Source organism: Lepus europaeus, chromosome Y (assembly GCF_033115175.1).
Source record: "Lepus europaeus isolate LE1 chromosome Y, mLepTim1.pri, whole genome shotgun sequence".
Taxonomy (NCBI): Eukaryota; Metazoa; Chordata; class Mammalia; order Lagomorpha; family Leporidae; genus Lepus; species Lepus europaeus.
Window position 1 is genome coordinate 27,515,312 of NC_084851.1, and position 9,218 is coordinate 27,524,529.

General features: G+C 40.9%; 1 pseudogene; it reads right to left on the bottom strand.

Moving 5' to 3' along the window:
- LOC133754180 (acyl-protein thioesterase 1-like) overlaps window positions 1-8,827 on the bottom strand; it is a 33,880-nt pseudogene extending 25,053 nt beyond the window's left edge.
- Window positions 8,828-9,218: the final 391 nt, after the last annotated feature.

Sequence of the window (9,218 nt, forward strand, 5' to 3'; positions counted from 1 at the left end):
GCTAAGAGTCAGAGGGATCACACAAACAAGACAAGTGTCTGCTAATACTAACTGATAGAATAAAAAAGGGAGAGAAGGATCCAACATGGGAAGTGGGATACACAGCAGACTCATAGAATGGCAGACGTCCTAAACAACACTCTGGCCTCAGAATCAGCCCTTAAGGCATTCAGATCTGGCTGAAGAGCCCATGAGAGTATTGTAGGCATGGAAAGCCAAGACACCATGGAAAAAAAAAAAGACCTAAATGAAAGATCTCTGTGAGTGAGATCCCAGTGGAAAGAACGGGGCCATCAAAGAATGAGGTACCTTTCTCTGAAGGGAGGAGAGAACTTCCACTTTGACTATGACCCTATCAGAATAAGATCAAAGTCAGTGAACTCTAAAGGCTTCCATAGCCCTGGCAACTCATGACTAGAGCCTAGGGAGATTACTGATGCCATGAACAGGAGTGTCAAATTGTTAAGTCAGCAACAGGAGTCACTGTGTACTTACACCCTATGTGGGATCTGTCCTTAATGTGTTGTCTAATGTGCAGTGATGCTATAACTAGTACTGAAACAGTATTTTTACACTTTGTGTTTCTGCGTGGGTACAAACTGATGAGGTCTTTACTAATTATATACTGAATCAATCTTCTCTATATAAAGATAATTGGAAATGAAAAAAAAACCTGGTGGTAAATTGGAAATGGCATAGAAAATTAATTTAAAAAAATTATGTAGGATCTCTGTCTTTAATGTGCTGTACACTCTTATTTAATGCTATAACTAGTACTCCAATGGTAGTTTTTTTACTTTGTATTGCTATGTGGGGCAAACTGTTGAAATCTTTACCTAATATATACTAAACTGATCTTCTGTATATAAAGAGAATTGAAAATGAATCTTGATGTGAATGGAAGGGGAGAGGGAGCAGGAAAGGGGAGGGTTGTGGATGGGAGGGAAGTTTTGGGAGGGGGAAGCCATTGTAACCCATAAGCTGTACTTTGGAAATTTATATTCATTAAATAAAAGTTTAATAAATGAAAAAAAGACATATGGGATACAGTAAAAGCAGTGTTCAGAGGGAATTTTATAATAATTGGTGTCTATCTTAAAAAATTGGAAAGGCACTAAATAAATTTGCTAACAATACATCTCTAGGACCTAGAAAAATGGTAGCAAACCAATACAAAATTAGGAGAGGAAATAAATAATTACAAATACAGAATAAACAATATGGAAGCTAAAAAATGCAAAAGATCAGTGAAATGTTGAGCTGGATTTTTGAATAAATAAAAAAAATTGATATATCATTGGCCCAATTAACAATAAAAAGAGAAAAGTCTAAAATCACTAAAATCAGACATGAAATAGGAAAATAAACTGCCTACAAGAAAATCACTTCACCTTGAAGCACATGCACAAACTGAAAGTGAAAGGGATGGAAAAGTCCATGTGAATTCAAATGAAAGTTGGTTAGTCATATTACATCAGATGAAAAAAATTCATAATTAAAGGTAATAAAAATATAAAGAAAGTTATTTCATAATAATGTAAACATCAATCCAGCAAGAAGAGATAATACTTGAAACTATATAGCTTCCTTGAGGCAGACATTGTGTTACAGTTGGTTAAGCTTCCAATTGGGAGGCCTGCATCCCATGATAGAGTGCTGGTTCTGGTCTCCACTACTGAGATTTTGACTTGCACATCAAAGGAAACAATAATTCAATAAAGAGATAATCAAAATAGTAGAGAAAATATTTGCAGGCTATTTGTAAGCTCTTCATCTGACAAAGGAATAAAATCCAGAATACTGAAGGAACTCATGGAATTTAAAAAAAATTAAGAAATGAGAAAAGGCTATGAATAGTCATGTCTCAAAATAATGAATATATGACAATGTATAAAATTCTGTATCATTATCCATCAGCAAAATTCAAATCAAAGGTAAAATGAGATATCTTACATCAGCTAAAATGAACAATACCAAGACAAAACAAAAAGTCTTTTGAAGATGTGAACAAAAATGAATCCTTATACATTGTTGGATTGAATGCAAGTTTGTACAGACATTAGGAGAATGGTATGAAGGTTCCTCAAGGAAACTAAAAACAAATCTACTATGTGACCCAGTTATCCTACTTGTGTGTGCATATAATCCAGAGGTAATGAATGCAGGATTTGGAGAAAATACCTGCACTCCCATATTCACTGTAGCACTATTAGAATCACTAATAGTGATTCTATTAGTAGCACTATTTAGAATCAATCTAGGGGTCCATCAATGGATAAATAGATAATGTGCTATACACACACAATTGAGGGGTATTCAGCCATAAATAAGAATGAAATCCTAATATGTATAGGAAATGCATAGAACTGGAGGTCATGTGAAATAAGTCGGACACAGAAGGCAAATACCAGGCCGGCGCCGTGGCTCACTAGGCTAATCCTCCACCTTGCGGCGCCGGCACTCCAGGTTCTAGTCCCGGTCGGGGCACTGATCCTGTCCCGGTTGCCCCTCTTCCCGGCCAGCTCTCTGCTGTGGCCAGGGAGTGCAGTGGAGGATGGCCCAAGTCCCTGGGCCCTGCAGCCCATGGGAGACCAGGAGAAGCACCTGGCTCCTGCCATCGGATCAGCATGGTGCGCCGGCCGCAGCGCGCTACCGCGGTGGCCATTGGAGGGTGAACCAACGGCAAAAGGAAGACCTTTCTCTCTGTCTCTCTCTCACTGTCCACTCTGCATGTCCAAAAAAAAAAAAAAAGAAGGCAAATACCACACATTCTCCCACATATACGGATGCTTAAAAATGATGATCTGAACTTTTTATAGTGATTACTATAAGTTGCGGAAAGTACGGTGAAATGGTGAAGAGGAAGGTTGAATAACGGGAACTTACTACATAGAAGTAGGAAACGTCAGTGTTCCACAGCACAGCAGAGCAAATATAGCTTCAAATAATGTGTTATATGCTCTCTGAGAAGTATAACAGAAGAGCTCGTAGGCTTTAAACATAAAGAGCAATAAATAAATGAAAATGCCAATTATTTGTATACATGTGTTGAGATAATGCATTGCATATCTTAAACATGTACATGTATTGCATGCTAACAAAAATGCCCCATGGAAAAGTACATTACAAAAACTGCAAAGATTTTAAAAAAAATTGTACTAAATAAACTATAAATGTATCCTTTTTATTTGAAAGACAGAGGTAGAAGGAGTAGGGAAGGAAGAAGGAAAGGAAGGGAGAGAGAAAGAGAGCTTCTATTTGCTGGTTCATGCTCCAAATGCCTGCAACAGCTGAGACTGGATTTGGTAGTAACCAAAATCTAGTAACTGTATCTGGGTCTCCCATGTTAGTGGCAGGGCACCAAGTACTTGAATTGTCACCTGTTGCCTCCCAGGATATGCAATAACAGGAAGGGGATTGGAAGCAAAGGCAGGACTCAACCCTAGGCACTCCAATATGAGATCTGGGAGTCATAGCAATGTCCTAATTGCTGTGGCACACTGTCCATCCCTAACCTTATATTTTAATTCCATTTCCTTAAAATTTTTGAAATAATCTCATATACCTTAGGAACAGAATAGAGAACCTAAAGGTAAATTGAAACTTCCCCAGCCAACTGACCTTCAACAAAAGTGCTAAGAATATGCATTGCAGAAAGTACAATCTTTTAAATAAATGGTGCTTGGAATATTGAATATCCACACGCAGAAGAATGAAACTCGAACTTATTTCTTGCTGTGTACAAAATATTAACTCATGGTGTTCACTTATCCTAGCAGTTTATATACAACATGGAATACTACAAAGTAGTAAAAAATGAAATTCTGTCATTTGCAACAAAATGGATGCAACTGTAGATCATTATACTTAAGGAAATATGCCAGTACCCAAAAGACAATCATCATATATTTTGCCCTGATTTGTTGTAATGAATAGAATACCTAAGAAATAATCTAAAGTATTGATATTGATGCTTTGAGTTGCAATGATTTTTTAACAGTGCCTGTATTATTTGTTGAGGAACAGGTTTTTTTTTAATACTATTTGTTGAACTTTTTACTTAGGGTAAGGTTAATCTTGTATGCATAAAGTTAATTGAAGATAGATCTTTGAAAAAATAAGAATGGGAATAGGTGAGGGAGAAGGAAATGCAGGAGGGAAGGAGGATGGGGTGGGAAGAATCATTATGTTCCTAAATTTGTGTATATGAATTACATGAAGTTTGTATATATTAAATAAAATGCTTCTAGGTTTTTTAAAAAAATATCAGTTGGATACCCAGGTCTGACTCCTGACTCATATTTCTTGTTAATGCAGATGATGAGAGGGAGTGGTGATAAGTACTGAGTTCCTTCCACCCAGGTGGGAGAGATAGATTGAATTCCCCACTACTGGCTTCTGTCTAGCCCAGTCTCATCGTTTGTGTCTTTATCTGTCTCTCTGTTCTAAAATAATTTTAAAATCAATTCAAAATGGATTAAAGACCTAAATCTAAGACCTCAAACTACTAGGAGAAAAGATAGGAAAATACTTCAAGACACTGTAATGAGCAAGCAATTTTGGGATAAGACACCTGTGCCTAGTTAAAAAAAAAAGCTAATGCTCAAATGGAATTTAATGAAATTAAGAAGTTTCTGCACAGCAAGTAAAATAATCAGTGCAGCAAAGAGACAGCCTATGAAATTGGAGAAAATGTTTGTGAACCACACATATAAGTAAGAGCTAATAATCAGAATATGTAAGAAAATTTAAAAACTCAACAGCAAATAAATAATACAATTTTAAGATAAGCAATAGATCTAAACACATTTGTCAAAGGTAGACAAAAATGGTCAGCAAGTACAGGAAAAAATGCTCAGCATCACTAATCAGCACAAAAATGAAATTCAAAACCACAGTTGGACACAAAGTTATCTCAGAATGTCTATTACCAAAAATATGATACAGATCTTATCCAAGATGGCTGAATAGGGTACAACCACAGTAACTTCAACTGCTCTGGGATATGAAAAGAATAAAGGAAGGACTAGGTTTCCAGGGTCTGACTCATGGGAAATTTTCAGTGAGGAAGTGAAAACAACAAAGATGAAGACTCCATGAGACAAGAGATGAGATGACAGAGACACTGCTGCAGCCAGCCATGTGGCACAACTGTCTGCTGTGTGAGCCCCCATGTTACCACATCGAAGTAGGAAGAAATTGCTGTGTTCTGGCCACTCTGTTTTATCTGACAAGGAATTCCACAGTCACTGACTCACTTTTTCTTATCCCGGAGAGCTTACTGGTTTCTGAGTATCTCCTGGTCCTGGAGCAGAGGAACCAGCTTGATTCCTTCCCCTCCCTCACTCACACAGAGCACAACACTCTGCAGTGGAAAGTAGTGCGCAAGTCTCTATTCTACCACAGAGTTGGGGCAATATGTGGGGCAAAGGACACATCTACATCCTTCAATGGTGGGTCTTTTTGGGCATTGGCCCCAGAGCTAATTCATGGACTCTACATGAGCTAGGGGGATTCAACTTAGCCTCTGGGGACTATCACCTAAAGCAGCCTGCAAAAAAAAAATCCACTACCACTCTGGAAGATTTGGGTAATGATCCCATTACATATTGAAAAAACAGTACTGTAACAGTTCATTCAAAATTTCTTAATGCGACTGGAATCCACCTGGTGGACACCGGGAAGAACCTACCTGTATTCCACCTCTCTGGACTCATACCCTCCAGAGTAAAATCTCCTGTATACATTATAGTCATGCTGTAGGACTGGAACAGGGTTCAATTCACACACCTTAGTCCTAGGACTAGGGTTGTTTGTATTACAAGCCACAGAACCAGTTAGACTCTCCCAGCAGGACCAGAGGAAGCATCCATCCATATCACGGTCTTAGAGCCATATAAATTAGTGCAACAAGCCCTGGCATCACTTGTTGTTGCCAATAGGACAAGGAAGCAGCAACTCTTGTCTCCCTTAGCACCAAGAATGAGGCCCTGCCTGTCACATTCACCAGGGAGACTGACACTGGACTGTGGGCCAAAGATAAACCCTTATTCATCTTAAAGCCATGATTCTATCTCTACAAACTGCAGCAGACTATTACAGGGTGTCACTTATAGACACAGCTGACGTTGATGAAGACAAAAGAAATCACTCAGAGACAAAACCACTGTGCTCCTCTAGAACCAAAGCCAAAGCCACAAGGAAAATGCCAGGCAAACCATAAGCTCTTTGATAAAATCTACTTCATAAAGAAGAAGGGATTATTTTACCTGACTGGCAGACACCAATCTAGGGACCCAGAGACATGGAGAAGAAAGGTAGCATGATGCCTCCAAAAGAAGAAATAATCCTCTAGGAGATCCCAAACTAAAGGAAATCTATGAAATGACAGATATAGAATTCAAAATAATGATTGTAAGAAACTCAATGAGATGGAAGAGCATACAGATATATTAAGGAAATGAGAAAATCAATGAGTGACAAGCATGGAAATATTACTAAGGAGATAGAACTCTTTAAGAAGAACCAAATGTGGGGTCATCACTAGGGTTCAGCAGGTAAAGCCTCTGTCTTTTGTGATGGGATCCCATATGGGAATCAGTTTGAGTCCACTCTCAATTAAGACCTCTGCTACTGCACCTCAGAAATCAGTGGGGGATTGCTCAAATACTTGGGCCACAGCACCAATGATGGAGACCCAGAAGCTCCTGGCTCTTTGCTTCCATTTGGCTCACATTTGGCCATTGAGGCTGTTTGAGGAATGAATCAGTGGATGGAAGATACCTCTCTCTCCCTCTCCCCTCCTCCTCTCCCTTCCACTTCCACTCCTCTTTCTTATCCCCTCCCCATCCTCCTTCCTATTCCCCCTCCTCCTCCCTTGCCTTCTTTTTATCTGTAACTCTCTCTCTGTAACTCTGCCTCTCTTCCTTTCAAATAAATACAATAATGTATGTTGACAGACCATAAAGGAATAAGACCAGAAAGAAACAAGAATAGAACATTTGCAAATATTTGGAAACTAAACATTTTCTAGGATATCATATTGAGGGAAATAAGCTGAACCTAGAAAGACAAACACCACATGCTCTGCCTTATATGTGGGAGCTAAAATTAAAAAAAAAAAAGAAATTTTTGTGTGTTGTCAGTATTGCAGCAAATATAGTTTTTTAAAACTGTGTTCTATATCTTTGTCAAGCCAATGGTTAGGAATGTTATACTACTGTAGACTTAATGATCTGTGATTACTTTAAACTTTACTGTATATGGGTGAAATGGTTATTTTTCTGTTCAATTATTGCCTACAGCCATTGTCTATATTCCCATTAAGTTAGGGTCTTTTTGCTTTTTACTTGTTAAACTTCTTATTGGTGAAGTATTAAGCCTTTTTACTGTAAAGTGCATTTAAAATGTGTTATCTCAAAAACTAAAAAAGGGAGAAGAAAGAAGGTGGAAGGAAAGGAGAGAGGAAGGAAGGGAGGGAGAAAGGAATAGAATATCTTTTGTTATTAGAATTGTCTATGAATCATATTGAATGTCTTAAAAACTAACTAAAATTAAAATTAAACAATTAAAAAGATGATTAAACAGGGCTGGCATTGTGATATAGCAGGATAAGCCATGGCCTGTGACACCGGCATCCCATATGAGCATCATTTCAAGTCCCAACTGTTCCAATTTCCATCCAGATCCATGCCATTTATTGTGCCTTGGAAAGCAGCAGAACATGGCCCAAATGCTTGGGCTCCTGCCACCCATGTGGGAGATCTGGTTGGATTTCCAGGCCCTGGCTTCAGCCTGATTATTGTGGCCATCTGGGGAATGAACCAGAAGAGGGAAGATTTCTCTCTTTCTCTTTTAACTCTGCCTTTCATATAGATAAATCTTTTTAAAAAGAAAAGTACATATTTGAAAGAAATGCATGCAGCTTTAAAAAAAGAACGTGTAAAATTCAATAACAAAAGAAATTAATTTAAATAGTGACAGAATATACAGACACCTTGAACATACAAGTTTATATGTATGCACATATTAAAAATAAGCACATAAAGCATTCTGAATATTAGAGAACTATGAGAAAGTGAAATGCACTCTACATTAAGGAAAAGCATATTTGAACAGCAACAACACAGACACATCATGTATTAGGATGGTTTTACTTAAAAAATTAACATGAAAACACAATTTTTTTTTTGGTCTGAGAAAAGTTTATTTAATAAAAGTTTTACTTGCTACAAGGTTGACTCTGTGCCTTCTTACTCCCACCCCACCTGGTCCCCTCCGTAGACCCAGTGGGAGCCCCACGTGGAGCTCTTGCCCCCCAGCGCTCCCCTGGCCACTGGGGAGTGAGCCAGTGGATGGAACTCCCATCTCCCATCATCTCCATCATCTCCATCATCTCCATCATCTCCCAAAACCTCCCAAAACCTCCCATCACCTCCCTCTCCCCATCTCTCTGCTTTTCAAATAAATACATCTTTAAGCAAGCAGGGAGCTGGCGTCAGGATCCAGATGGGACTCGACTCGGGCATCTGGTGTGCGGTGCAGGCACCTCAGCCCTTAGGCCAAATGCCGGCCTTAGTCGGGGTTTGGGGCCGGGCTGTGGGTGGCATGCACAGGAGGCCCCCCTTACCCTGGGAGATCTGCGATCTGGGAGTCCGGGCCCTGGCTCGGGGCGCTCGCGATGCTGGGGGACCCCGCCCCCGCCTGGGGGCACCCTCTCAGCTCCCGCCTTACTCTGTGGCCAGGAGGACCTGAAGGAGGCTCCTGTGTGTGCGCAGCCACGCCCGGCGCCTGGACGCCCAGAGACTGAGACCTCAGTGCCCACCATGGGTAGGGTCTGGGCCGCGCCAGAGCCGGAGCCAGGAGCTCCCTCTGCGCTCCGCGTGGGTGGCGGTAGCCGAAGCCTGGAGCCGGAGAGCTGGAGAGCCGGAGGGGGCTGCAGGTGTCCCGAGCAGCAACCCGCGCCCTGGAGTCCTGAATATCGGCGCCATGGCTCCAGGGAGCTGAGCACAGGGCCAAGTGTCCAGGGAAGGAGGAGAGAGGCCGCAAGTGCAGGACAACCGCCCCCAGGAGACATGAGGCCCCCGCGACCCCCAGTAGCCAGGAGAGCGGGCGGGGCTAAGGCGCCCAGGGCCGGCCACCTCCGGGTCCAGTGCCCAGCGTGGTGTCCGCTGCAGTGGCTCCACCTGGGCCCGGGCTGAATCTGCAGAAAGGGGGGC